General features: G+C 47.4%; 1 long non-coding RNA gene across 3 annotated transcripts in view; it reads left to right on the top strand.

Annotated features, from left to right (window-relative positions):
- LOC138925084 (uncharacterized) overlaps positions 1-5,666 on the top strand; it is a 129,552-nt gene extending 123,886 nt beyond the window's left edge. For 2 of the 3 annotated variants that reach the window (XR_011440778.1, XR_011440776.1), the window contains 3 exons: positions 3,036-3,250; positions 4,953-5,205; positions 5,484-5,666. This is a non-coding gene — a long non-coding RNA (uncharacterized lncRNA). The remainder of the gene's footprint in view (positions 1-3,035; positions 3,251-4,952; positions 5,206-5,483) is intronic. The other variant, XR_011440777.1, reaches the window with a different exon arrangement.
- Positions 5,667-13,908: the final 8,242 nt, after the last annotated feature.

Here is a 13,908-nt window from a genome sequence, read left to right as displayed (position 1 = left end):
TACTGTCTTTCAGTCTCCTCTCTGTCTTGCTGAATTTGTTCCAGTTCCCTTACCAAGCCCATCTTGATTGAGAGAGAGTTGGTCCTTGAAAACGCAGTGATTTCTCCAGTGAGGGAGGGCTGAGCGGTGGGGAGCCAGGCCCCACAGTGTGGGGGGCGGGCACCTGCACCCGGGGATGAGCCCATCCTGGTTCCTCAGTCTCATCTGCAAGGCTGACTCCTTGTTTCTAAAAGAGCCCCTCTCATCAGCCCTTCCTTCAGGAAGGCTGAGGATGTTCTGGGTTGATCCAAGGAGAGAAGCAGGTGACCCCAGCTCCCAGGGAACCCACCTCCCTTTATAAGTCATCATGTTTTGTCCGGCGCCCAGGCCGTCCACCCCACAGTGTCCTCTCTTCCCTGGCTGGCCTGCTGTCGAGGGCCGCTCTGCAGCTCCCGGCTATGGCTTTGGCCCCCCTGGGCAGGGCAGCAAGTGTATTTGGGATGAGGCACTCCAAGGGTCAAGGACTCTACGATTTTCTGTGTGGAATCTGTAAAAGCACCAAGCCCAAGTGGGCGTGAAACCCAACAAAGGCTTTTTAAAATTACCATGTGCTGTCCTTTTCTGTGATTACAAAAAGAATACATATTCATGCTCAAAAATTTGGAAAATAATACAGAAAAGCATAAAGAAAAAAATTCATCCATATTCCACTCCTCAGAAGCAACCACTATTAATATTTGAGGAGTATCACCTTGCTGCCCTGCCCTGTCTCTCTGTCCCTTTCTCTCTGTCTTTTAATACGAATCTCATGCAGTAATACTTTTTTGTCACCTACTTCCTAACACTGTGTTGGGAGCACTTCTCCACACAACAAACGCACAAAAACGTGTAGCCAGGTGTTTGGCCTGGAAACGTGGGAGAGCGGGCTCTCAGAGGAGAGCTCAGCACTGACAGGTCCAGGCTCCCTCCTGCTTCCAGTGATGACAGAGGACCGCAAAATCCATTGGCTGGAGGGGTAGCCTGAGAGAAGGGGCTGTGTGCCCCAAGGATGTCTCAGGAGCACGCCAGACTGATCCTGCTGCCTCACCGGAGGTCCGCCTCACTGTATCGTCTTTCCTCCTGCATGTGTTCTTGCCCCAGCCATGCAGGCCAGCGGGAGGCAGAGATAGGTTCGAGGTGGCAAGTCTGTGGAGGCTCAAAATCACAGGAGAAATGTAGGGACTGCCCCTTCAGTTCCTTAGAGTGGGGTGGAGTAGAGAGGTTCCCCCCTTAAGGGACAGGCTTGAGAAATGACAGTAACAAGGAAGTGGGTCCCCTTTAACTGCAGAGCTGTGGTGTAGCTCAGTAGGGCTGCCTCTGGGGCCCTCAGCCTGTCCCGAGGCTGAGCACGTAGTTCCGGGATCTTGATTTGGAGGCCCTGCCTGCACCCGTTGCCCGTCTGGTCAGCACAGCACGCTGGGTTCACCTTCCGTAAAGCATTCCCACTGGGTCCTCCGACTCCTGAGCCCGCAAAAGCCTGTCTCCCCTCTACCTGCCCAGACCTTTTTCTCTCTTCAAACATAGCTTAAGGTGCTCGTCTTTTAACAACAAACCGTGCTCCCCCCCAAATAACCCAATTAAAAAAATGGGCAAAGGAGTTGAATAGACAATATACAAATGACCAAGTATATGACATTTTCAGCATCACTAATCATTTAAGAAATGTGCATGAAAACCACAGTGACATATCACCTCATGCCCGTTAGGATGGCCACTATCAAAAAGCCAGAAAATAACAAGCATGAGGAGGGTGTGGAGAAATTGGAACCCTTGTGATCTTTAGTGGGATTGTAAAATGGTACAGCTGCTCTGGAAAACAGTATAGTGGTCCCAAAATAAATATAGAAAACAGAATTACCGTTTCATCCTGCAATTCCAATTCTGGGTACGCATCTGAAAGAATTCAAAACAGGATTTCAAAGAGATGTTTGCACACTCGTGTTCATAGAACCGTTATTCACAATAGCCAAGAGGTGGAAAAAACCCCAATGTCCATTGATGGATGAATGGACAAACAAAATGTAGTATATGCATACAATGGAATATGATTCAGCCTCAGAAAGGAAAGAAATTCTGACACATGCTACCACGTGGATGAACCTGGAGGACATTGTGCTAAGAAACAAGCTGCAGAAAGACAAATACTATATGATTCCACTATACGAGGTCTGTAAAGTAGTCAAACTCGCAGAAACGGGAGGTAGAATGGTGGTTGCCAGGGGCTGGGGAGAAGGAAATGAGAGAGCTGTTGTTGGCTGGGTGCAGAGTTTTAGTTCTGCAGGATGAAGAGAGTTTTGGAGATCTGTTGCACAACAATGGAATATATTTAACATGCTGAATCGTACATTTAAAAATGGTGAAGATGGTAAATTTTATGTTACGTGTATTTTACCACTACTGAAAAAAAAGGATGCCCTTCCTGCCTTGTCTGGCCAGCGCAGCAAAGAAAGAGATTCCCCTTTTCAGAGCCCCAGTGTGTTTGCACTTTCTACAGCCAGGCCCCTAAACTGACTTGTTATCTTTTTATGTGTTCACATTTGTGCTTCCTTTCAGACAAACTCTTTGAAGGCAGGGATAAAATCTTACCTCTCTCTTTTCCTCATGGCGCCCAACACAACACCTGAAACATAATAGCAGCCCAATTAACATTTGCTGATTGACTGAATGATCACGTCCCTTGATAAATTTTGGACTGTGGCTGGTAGGGTGATGGATAGAGGAGAGAGCAAATAGAGGAGAAAGATAGACAACAGTGCGGGGTTTGAGTCTGTTTTCCACACATTGCCCAAGAATTGCTTCCGCTGACTTATTGTGATGCACACTCACCTACCAGTTTTACACGTACCTGCAGATAATGAGATTGGTGGAGTGGAGAGACCATGGGCTCTTAATCTTCAGTTAGGGTTAAACCTAAGGAGATGGTGTTTTGGACTCTTTCTGAGGTTTTAAACTAAAAAATGTTGGGAGGCATTAACCTGAACCACTTGGGACATGTACCCAATTTTACTTTTCTTTAGAATTCCTAGAGAAACGGATTCACAACTCTCCTCAGGAACACAGATCAGTGTCTTAGAACTCTTCTGCCGGGAAAATTCTTCCTGACCTCTCACCCCCATCCCTGTGGCCAAGATGTCGACTTCCCCACTGAAAGAGGGATCCCTCCCCTGGACGGTATCCCTTGTAGGTGCTTTTACAAATTGGACTTCAACAGAAGAAAGATCCCTCACATTAGGTATCTGTAATTTTCTCTTTGTAGGGTGGTTCCTCTGCTAAATTAATTGTCTAGTTCTCTTGAAAAGCAATCTTTTCCCCCAGTTCATGTTCCGGTTTTGACCTAACATTGCGATTCTTGGCCTTTTGAAGGGGATTTGCTTCTAGTGGGGAATTAAATTTCCATAGCAACGCGGGCAGCCATCTTGAAAGCGCTCTCCACCAGCCCCATCTCAGCCCTAGCCCCCACCAACCCTGGTGGTGGTTTGCTTGGTTGTGAGCTGTGTGTATATTTATTCTCATTTAAGTCAGGTCGGACAACAGCAGTGGCAGCTCAAATGACTAACGGGATGAACAGAAATACATGAAGGAGCCTGTCTGTTTTGAGTCCTGTGGGCCCTGGGCTCCTGAGGAAACATTGCTATTTACCTTTTAGCTTCACAGCATTTTTTTTTTTGCAGCTGGGGACTGGAGGTTTTCATCTTATTTCTGAATTACCTGGGCCTTTTTCTCTAAGCGGGGCACCCTGCTAAGCTTGAAGCAGGAGACAGGCCTGAATCCTAGCTTTGGGGCTATGTCTGTTTGTTGAAAGTTTATTATTTATGGCTGTTTTTAAGTAAACCATAAGAAGTGTGAGGCTTGTCTTTTTTCAGACACACCACTCAGCTCCCTATCAGTAATTCTGGAAGGATCTTTGTGGACTATGGAATCAATTCCAAACTCGATCACATGGCACTCAAGGCCCTCAATTTGCTGGCCTCAGCTCAGTCTTAATTCCCTCACTCCTCCTTGGGTTCCTACCCTCCTGCCAAACAGGATGTTTGCATGTTGTCAGAATACACCCAACATTTATCACCTCTCTGCCCTGTGCCCGAGGGCTTGCAACATCCTTTCTCACAACCCATCTGTTGAGGTTCTGCTCCTTTTTTAAGGCAGGGCTTCCCAAATGGTGAGCTGTGAAGTATTCATTCCCCTTAGCCCTGAGGACTGCCACATGGGGCTGGAGCTGCCACGGGAAGCCCTCTTGGCCCACACCCCCATCCATGGCAGCGTTATCCATTTGTCCCGGTGAGCCAGCCAGTTGTTACCATTTTCTGTGTCCAGAAAAGATTAGAAAGCACTGCTTTAAGGCCCAGCTCCATGCTGCCTCCTCCAGACCCTCCAGCCAGAAGGCTCCAGGCCTCTCTTGGACGGCTCCCCCCTCCTTCTGGAGTGTCTTACGGTCTGCTTTGTATGGTGGGTATATATTGCTTTTCTAGAGGCATCCTCCCTGCTTCCCTTCCCCCAAGGACTGGAAGCTCTTTGAGAATTCTGTTCTTGTTTCGTTGCTCACAGTGCCTAGAACTTGTCTTGCGTGGACGTGGGACTCCTTAAATGGCTGCTGATTTGAAATCCAGAGCTTCTGTAGCCGCAGATTGTCCTCCAAGCCCAGCTCTCTTTGATGTGCTGCTCTTACTCCAACGACTCCACGACTCTTCAAAATATTTCAGGAGTTTCTTTTCTAGAATTACTTTCAGAGAAGGTTTATGAGCCAAAGAATAAAACTAGTCTCTTTTCTTTAGAATCAAACAACGTGTATTTAATTTTCATTTTGTTGCCATTGTTAGTCAACAAATATTTATTGAGCCCCAGGCACAGAGTTGTTTTTTTAAAATTTAATATAAACTACTCGTCTACCTTATTGGCAAGATTTGGCTTCAAATAAGCTTGGTTTTTTTTCCCAGAAATCGAATCTACTCTCCAAACATTAAAGGTTTACTATCTTGGAGGAGATTCACAACAATGAAAGCAAGGAATACAAAACTGCAAAAAAACAAAACTTAAACCGAAAAAACAGAATAAATGCAGAGGATTCACTGGAATCAACGCAGAGCCCCCCAAAGCATCATGTTGCAAGGGCCAACATTAACCGGAACACATCAATCCCGGAGTGTTAAAAGGACGAAGTCTCCCTGGTTTATGTCACACCTTGTACAGGTATGTCAGAGAATGTGCAGAGAATGATGGACTAACACAGTCGTTAGACTATGCCATTTGAAGCCAACTGATGCTGCTTATGTCCTGGCTCTGTCGCCTACCAGAGGGGCCAACTTGGGTAGTCATTTAAAGTGTCTGGTAGTTTCTCGCCTATATGATGGGGGCATGGTGTCTACTTCATAGGGCCGTTGTCAAGATGAATGGTGACTGTGACACCCAGATATTCTGATTTCAAAGAAAACATCTACCAACATTTTGGATTATTATTTTTTTCCCAGAGAATAGAAGGGCTAAGGAATAAATTGCTGCCTTCGACCTTTTGGAGACTTACATTGCAGACCGGGTTTTAAGATGTTCTCTGATCCCCTGAAGAAAATAGCAGAAGACCTGGCATTTGGTTGCTGTAGAAATGAGATGGGCTGGATCTCATGAAGAACCTCCCCTGAAGATGAGGCAGATGGGTGGATGAGTAAAGAAGACTGAGAAATCGTTTATTGAGAAGCAGGACCTTAGCTGGCCGAGTGCATTAAAGCAATTCCTGATTTCTCCCACAGAGTAGCTATTGGGAAGACAATGGGAACCTCCTTCTGAGCAGTGGGCTCAGAGAAACGTGATTATGCCAATAGATATGTTTACTTTCTATCTGCCAGGCCCTTCACACAAACCCACTCACTGAACCCTAGGAGGTGCCATGATGGTCCCTGTTCTATGGATGAGGAAAAAAAGGCTCAGAGAGGCAAGAAATTGACCAAGGTCATGTAGCTAGTCTGCAGCAGAGGCAGGATTTGAACTACCTTAGCATCCCAGCAGCCTCATCACTTCTTGATTCTATCTACTTTAAGAATTTGCAGATTTGTCCAAATGAATTAATTACTTACTTATCCCAATTATTGTTTATCCTCCTCTGCCAGTGTTTAGGCTCCACAAGGTCAAGATCTTTTGTCTTTCTTATTAAAGGCTGAATCCCTAGTACCTAGAACAGTGGGAGCACACATCAGAGGTGCTTAATAAATGTTTGTTGACTAAATGAACTTAATACATTTGTAATATATTGCTTTTTTTAACCTTCCTTTTCTTTCTTTCTTTTTTTTTTTTAGTGAGGAAGATTGTCGCTGAGCTAACATCTGTGCCAATCTTCCTCTGTTTTGTATGTGGGACGCCACCACAGCATGGCTTGATGAGCAGTGTGTAGGTCTGCGCCCAGAATTTGAACCCATGAACCCTGGGCCTCTGAAGCGGAGCCTGTGAACTTAACCACTATGTCACCTGCCGGTGGCTCCGCTGCCTTGCTTTTTTTTAGCACATTGCTTTTTAGGAGTTTTGATTTGTGTGTCCCTGGGCCTCCTGACTGCCCTGTGTTGTGCAGGTAGATTTCAATCAGTGTTATTGATCAACATCCCAACTCTATTCCAGGGAAAGCACATTCCCAGTCTAAAGCCTGCTTTCCGTGGGTACTTTTCTTCATTAGAGGCCATCATAAGCCTCAGAAATCAACTCGTCTCAGAGTTGTCATGATAAATAAGGCCTGCAGACATGACTTTCTGGTGTTTGTTTCATTTTTTTACTCTTCTCTTGGCAGCTGTGCCCTACCCCTGTTGTTTAACACACCGCTGTTCAGTCATCTAATTTCCTTCCTGGTCCCTAAACGGAGTTACATGATTCTAGTTAACTGCCTCATTTTACAGTGGGGGGAACTGAGGCCCAGAGCAGGGTGGTGACTTGCCAATGGTCATGTAGCTGGCAGAGCCTGGAATCGAGTGCTGACCCACCTCCTGGTCCAGTGTGCTTCCTCCTCCACTGTGTGCCCTGGGCAGGAATGCCTTGTCTGAACAGGGATGAAAACGGATGCCATTGGTCCCGGGGATGGTGAGTTTGGGGTGACGGGACACAGAGGAGTTGAATGGTGACAAGCAGCTCTCCCATTCTGCACCACCACGTAACCACTATCCTCATTGGAAACCCCTTCAAATGATGGTATTTTCAACAAATGGGAGAGAAGTAGGTCTTTCTCTTTCCCTCGCCCCACCTCCCATTGTAATTAGTTGTCAAAAAATTTTAGATGGAAGGGGGAATGCTCGGGTCCTGATGAGATGATACAGCAAAGATTTCATTTCATCTTGAATTTGACATTAAGCTTTAATAGTCTCAAGGACAAGAAGCCAAGAGATATCAGATGTAATGAGATAAAGCAAAGTTTCTCTGACAGCAAATTTGATCACAAATGGGCTCCGAGATTGCTTCTTTGATATAAATGAAACATAATTCATCTTCCTGGGCCCCAACTGGGCTTTCAGGCTGGGGATAAGGCTGGCATCTCTCTTGGCTGACAAGGGGCAGCACAGGGACGCGGTGGAGGCTTCGCCGGACCCTCCCAGGCAGTGGAGCCGCTCTGTAGGACGAGACGGAACAGGCTGCCGGGAGCTGGAGAGCATCGTGAGGTTTCAACCAGCGGCGGGGACACCTCTGCTCGAAGCTGCCTTTGACTTGGGAGGTTCTCCTCAAGCTGAGAATGGCAAAGACGATGTCAAACAGGGTGGGAGCCCTCACAGGTCTGGACCCTGTGGGAGACTGCTTTTTGGATGATTTCCTGTTTTGGGCATGAGACGGGCACAGCAGCTGCTTCTTGAACACCCCATTCATTCTCCTCTGCAATGTCTTCTTGACACAGTTCCTTCCTTTCCACACCTCCTACGGCTGCCCAAATTCAGACAGTGTGGCGCCGAGGGGGAGACAGGGTGGAGGGGCTGGGGTGGAGGGCTCTAGCCTCCCAGTCTCCATCAACTCCCCACTGGTTTTTTCAATCTTGCATAAATTACCATGTTAATGCCTTCAGGGCCTGCCCCGCCCTTTCCAAAGATTGCCTCCCTCAGCCTGTCTTATGCAGAGCTACTGCAGGTGTGCTGGGCCAGCTCCTCAGGGTCCAGTCAGGGCCACTGCCACAGCCTCCCACTCGGCCTCCGTGCCTCCAGCCTTTGCCCCTTCTGATCCCTCCTCCTCAGACTACAAACCTGTAGATACTTTAGGATAGATGACTTAACCTGATGTCCCAAGCCCGTTTTTAGCGCAGCCTCCCGCAGGTCCTGAGCATCCCCTTCGTGGCCACAGTGGGGGAGAGCACTCCCAGAGTGAACCACACCCTCCTCGTGCTTTTGCTCCTGCAGTCCCCTCAGGAAGCCCTTCCCCTCCTGCTCAAACACTACTCACCCTCCTTCAGTCTCTGAGAAACCTTCTCTCCCCGGCTCCACCAGCCCCACTCCTCTGGGTTCCGGGGCCCCTGATGACTCAGGGTCTCTCTTCCTGGTCTTACTGCAATTCCTGCATGGATCTGTCTCCTTTTCCAGGCCAGGAGCTCCTCAGGCCATGTCTCGTTGATCTTTATATATCCCTGGGTATATCACGGTGCCTGGCGCAGAGCAGGTACCAGTGAGGATGTATTAGATGAGAACGAATCCTGGCTCACAGCATGGCCTTCTGGGTGCACCTGGCTTAGTTTGGCTGATAACCCTCCCCTGGTGTTACGAGAATCAGAATGCATGCGTGCATATCTCTCTGCCCAAATGGAACAAATACAGCAAACACAGCAATTCAAACTAAATAACTTTGTCCAAATTCTCCTTGATTGAGGTCTTGGGATTGCAAAATTGGGACCAGATTGAAGACAGAAGATCTGCTGACATCATCTTCTCCTTTTTGCTGGAGGCCCAGAGTGAGGGCTCAGGTTGAGGCGTCTTCGCCTTTCTCAGCTGAGGATAGCCTGAACACCTGATGGGGAGGGAGCTCTCCTTGGAGAGGGAGTGTTGAGTTTGGCATTACTTGGGCTATACAAATGTGTGGCCAGGGGAGCTGTGCTAGAGCAGGGTATGCATGAGAGATGGGCTGGGTCCAACCTGGGAGGCAGAAACAGAGTTGGGGGGCAAGGACTGGTGTACTAATTCAAGGGAAACGTGGCTTTGAGAGCTCTGGGTCCATCAGAAATGTAGATTTAGCCCAAATATCCACCAACAGATAAATGGATAAACAAATTGTGGTATATTCATACAATGGAATATTATTCAGCCATAAAAAGAAATGGAGTAGTGATACATGGTACAATGTGCTAAACCTCAAAACCATCATGCTAAGTGAAAGAAGCCATAGAGGTCATACATTGTATGATTCCATCTCTATGAAATGTCCAGAATAGGTGAATCTATAGAGACAGGAGGCAGATCGGTGGTTGCCAGGGGCTGGGAGGAGGGTGTATAGGTAAGGGGTTTCCTTTTGGGGTGATGAAAATGATTTGGAACTAGACAGAGGTGGTGGTTACGCAACACTGTGAATGTACTAAATTGTTCACTTTAAAATGATGAATTTCACGTTGTATGAATTTCACGTCAATAAAAAAATTACAGGTAAACAAACAAACAAACAAACAAGGGAATGTAGGCTTAGTTCTGGGGGAGCTGGGTAAATTCTGCCAGGTGTCTTTCTTATCATCCTGAGCTGCCTTATGACACTGCCCACATATATGTGTGGTTATCTACGAGGGCTGCCACTCTGCCCAACTCCAGGGACACCATTGATGTGATGGTCCAGGTGGATGGAACATGGTGGGCATGTGTCCACCCTTGGGTGTCGTTAGGTCTCTGGCCAAGAGAGACGTATGGCAGAAGCTCCAGGCTGGCCTCCTGCATCCGTGTCTCATGCTCGCATGGCACAATGTGATTTATTTCCCTCTCTGCAGCTGCTAACCAAGGGAACTAACCACTGATTATCAGGAGGAGCTGGTGGGTGGAAAGAGGGTCTCCCCATCTGTGGCATCACGCCCCATCCCTGCCATCCTTCCTGTCTCCCAACACAGTGGTCGTTGCCAGTGCTCTTGAGATAGAGTAGGCAAGGGAGGAGGAGAAGACCCTAGGTGATGACAGAAGAGACCCAAAGTCATTATTTTAATGGAGTCGTTGGCTGTGCTTCCACATCTCCTTACCAATGTCATTAGAATTAATTTGATTGCATGCTCTCCCTCTTCTCTCTCTCTCCTTTCTCATCACAAATGACTTTCCTCATGGATATGTTACCCTCAGGCATGACAAGCTTCCACCTGTTGGGACCTTTGAGGCAATGAAGACCATGTGCAGGAGCTCCTGCTCACTCAGAGCTGGCTGCAGAGGCCTCCTCCTTCTGGACATCAGCCTCCTCTTGCTCTCAGGACACTGGGGTTGGAGAGGATCATAAATGGCTTCTAGCCTTCTCTCTGGTAGTGTCTCCCTAAGGAACTTAAGAAATACTGTGTCCTGCTTTCATCAGCCATAATAAAATTTAGGGACAATAGCTGTGAAGAATTTTGCTTTGCTCCTTAATGCAGAAATCTTTTTTTTTTCTTTTGAGGAAGATTAGCCCTGAGCTAACTGCTGCCAATCCTCTTCCTTTCGCTGAGGAAGACTGGCTCTGAGCTAACATCCATGCCTATCTTCCTCTACTTTATATGTGGGATGCCTGCCACAGCATGGCATGCCAAGCGGTGCCATGTTCGCACCCGGGATCCAAACTGGTGAACCCTGGGCCACCAGAAGCGGAATGTGCGAACTTAACCACTGCGCCAACGGGCTGGCCCTCTTAATGCAGAAATCTTAAGCCACATGGAATTCTCCACCCTAGTAGTAGACTTCCCTCTCACTCAATCCTGGTCTTACAGTCCAGAAGCTTTCGAGAGAATTTCGTAAGGGCTGTGGGTTGACCTGCGCACCTGTGGAGGGGTAGAGGGAGGTATCAGCGAGTGTCGGACACTCTGCCAGAGGCCTGGCCTCAGAGGGAGGGATCTGTAAGGAGGGTGAAGATACCTTTGCACTAACAGCGATTGTCTAGCAGGGGAGGCCCCCACCAGTTCTTGACGCTGTCTCCTCAGAACTGCACTCACAGAGACTACAAGGGAGAAGGGAGCTTTCTGGGTTCTGGGCAAACTCCTACTTCTCCCCACCACAGACTTCCTTGGGCAGCCTGAGAAGCCTGCCCACATATTGTCCTTCTGGGAAGACCCCATGGAAAAGTCCCTGGTGTGTTTGCTAACTGCCAGTTTGGGTTTCCAGAGGGTTGGAAATAGGGAGCACATGGCAGCCACAAACGGCACCCACGGTTATCCTTTGCCGACTGCACTGCGGGCACCTGCCTGGCCTGATGGTCTTTGCAAGATCGGGCTGATTCTGGAATCTGTGGGTTGGACATTGGGTGGCTGCACTCCTCCAGCAGCCCTCCTCTGGTTTCTGCATCTGGACGAGTGCCTTCGGGAGGCCACCTGTTCCGCATTTGCAGAGGGCAGGCTGAGGGTCATGCCTTGCAGAGGCTAAAGGGGAGAAGTAGACTGCGGCAGTGTGCTGGAGGAAATGGAGCCCAGGAGAGAGTCTGAAACCTGATGGAGCCCTGCCCTGCCCCCTGGCTAGCTGTAGGACCTTGGCCAAGTCATGTTCCGTTTATGGGCTGTGTTAGTTGGCTCTAACTGCTGTAACAAAGTACCACAAACCGGGTGGCTTAGAACAACAGAAATTTATTGTCCCACAGTTCTGGAGACTAGAAGTCTGAGATCAAGGTGTGGCAGGGCTATGCTCCCTCTGAAACCTGAAAGGAGGGTCCTTCCCTGCTTCTTCCAGCTTCTGGAAGCTCCAGACATTCCTTGGCTTGTGATAGCATCACTCTAATTTCACACGGCATTCTCCCTATGTCTCTTCACATAGCCTTGCCTCTGTGTCCACATTTCCCCTTTTCTTAAAGACACCTGTCACATAGGATGAGGGCCCCCCCAATGACCTTATTTGAACTTTATCTCTGTAAAGACTCGGTTTCCAAATAAGGTCACGTTCTGAGGTGCTGGGGCTTGGGATTTCAACGTATCTTTTTTGGGAGACACAATTCAGCTTGTAACATGGGCCTTGGTCTCCTTACCTGCAAAATGAAGGTTGAACTAGGGTCCCCTCCATCAGGGACCTTCTGTGATCCTATGCCACCTGCCAGAAACTTTTCCCCTTTTTTTTTTTTTTTTGCCAATGTAGATAAAAGAAAATCTAAATTTCCAACCAGAAGAAAGGAAGGGTTTTTCATAAGTGGTTGTCAAACTCTTAGAATCCCCTGGGGAGTGGGTTACAATGGCAACATTCTCGTCCCAATCCCAGAGATTCTGATCCAACGGGATCCTGAGGATCTGTATTTTTACAAGCTCCCCACGATCCTGATGCTGATGGCCCTCAAAACTCAGTTTAAGAAATTCTGCTTTTCACAATGTATATGTACCTCAAAACATCAATTTGTACACCTTAAATATATACAGTTTTGATTTGCCAATTATACGTCAATAAAAATGGAAAAAAAGAAGGGCTGGCCCCGTGGCATGGTGGTTAAGTCTGGTGCACTCTGCTTCAGCAGCCAGGTTCGCGGGTTCGAATCTCCAGCGCGGACCTACATCACACATTAGACCATTCTGGGGCAGCGACCCACACACAAAATAGAAGAAGATTGGCACAGATATTAGCTCAGGGTAGATCTTCCTCAAGCAAAAAAAAAAAAAAGGAAGATTGGTAACAGATGCTAACTCAGAGCAAATCTTCCTTGCCAAAAATAAAAAAAAGAAAAGGAAAAAAAGAAATACTGCTTTGCCTCTTGGTCCAGACTCAGGCACTGTCCTCACCTAAGAGGTGGAATGTAGAAAATGGGATAGACAGCTGGAGGAAGAGTCATCTGAACTTAGCCCCCAGTACTTTGGATCCACTGCCCAGGACTTAGCTATGGTCCCACACAGACAGACCGGAAGCAGGGGAGGCTCCCCAGTAGGCATGCTACCCAGGGTCTTCTCTCAGGTCCCAGGGAGAGAACCCTGGCCGCATGAAGTGGGCAGAGCCCCCATCACCTCAAAGCCTGTGACAAATACCTGTCATTATCACTGAGAGGAGTAAGTCACGTTTTGCAGTCCCAGGTATTTTTTCTTAATTAGTGAGACGGGGCTGATCTATTTGTTAACTAACAGATGGAGGCGCATGTAATAATGCGGTTTGCTTTATTTATATTTGACAGTGGTGGATTTCTGGAGGAACGTCTGGAGAGGCAGGCACTGCCTGAAGAGGGGCTGGGATAATGATGTGATGGGACGATGAGTCATCCTGGATGGAGACCCTCATGGCTACACTTGTTCCCCCAGGTGTATCCTACATTCTCTCTAGACCAGGAAGTCAGTGTCACTTCCCCACGGGGTTGGCAAGTTTGCTTGGTCAGGTGAAAAACCAAAGTTACTATTTATTAAAAGCTCAAATTTTCCTCCTTTCTTCCATTATATCTTTATTCTCTTCTTCCATAAATATTGAATGTCTACTTCTACACAAGCTAGGCACCATGCTGTGTACTGGAGAGCCAGCAGTGAACACCACAGACACAGCCCTTGCTTTTAGGGATCAGTTGCCTCTTCCATGCAGTGGGGAACCCTAAAAGAACTCTTTTTTAAAATTGAGATGAAATTGACATATAACATTGTGTAAGTTTAAGGCATGCAACAGGTGGGTTTGATGCATTTATATATTGCAGTGTGATTACTACAGTAGTGTTAGCTAATACCTTTATTATGTCACATATGTGTCATTTCTTTTTTGTGTTAAGAATAGTTAAGATTTAGTCTCTTAGCTTTATAATACAGTTTTATTGACTATAATCACTATAGACTATATATATTCCATATAGTGCGTTAGA

This window comes from Equus caballus, chromosome 7, assembly GCF_041296265.1.
Source record: "Equus caballus isolate H_3958 breed thoroughbred chromosome 7, TB-T2T, whole genome shotgun sequence".
Lineage (NCBI taxonomy): Eukaryota > Metazoa > Chordata > Mammalia > Perissodactyla > Equidae > Equus > Equus caballus.
Note: the sequence above shows the minus strand (reverse complement) of the source record. Positions and strands in the feature narration are given on the sequence as shown.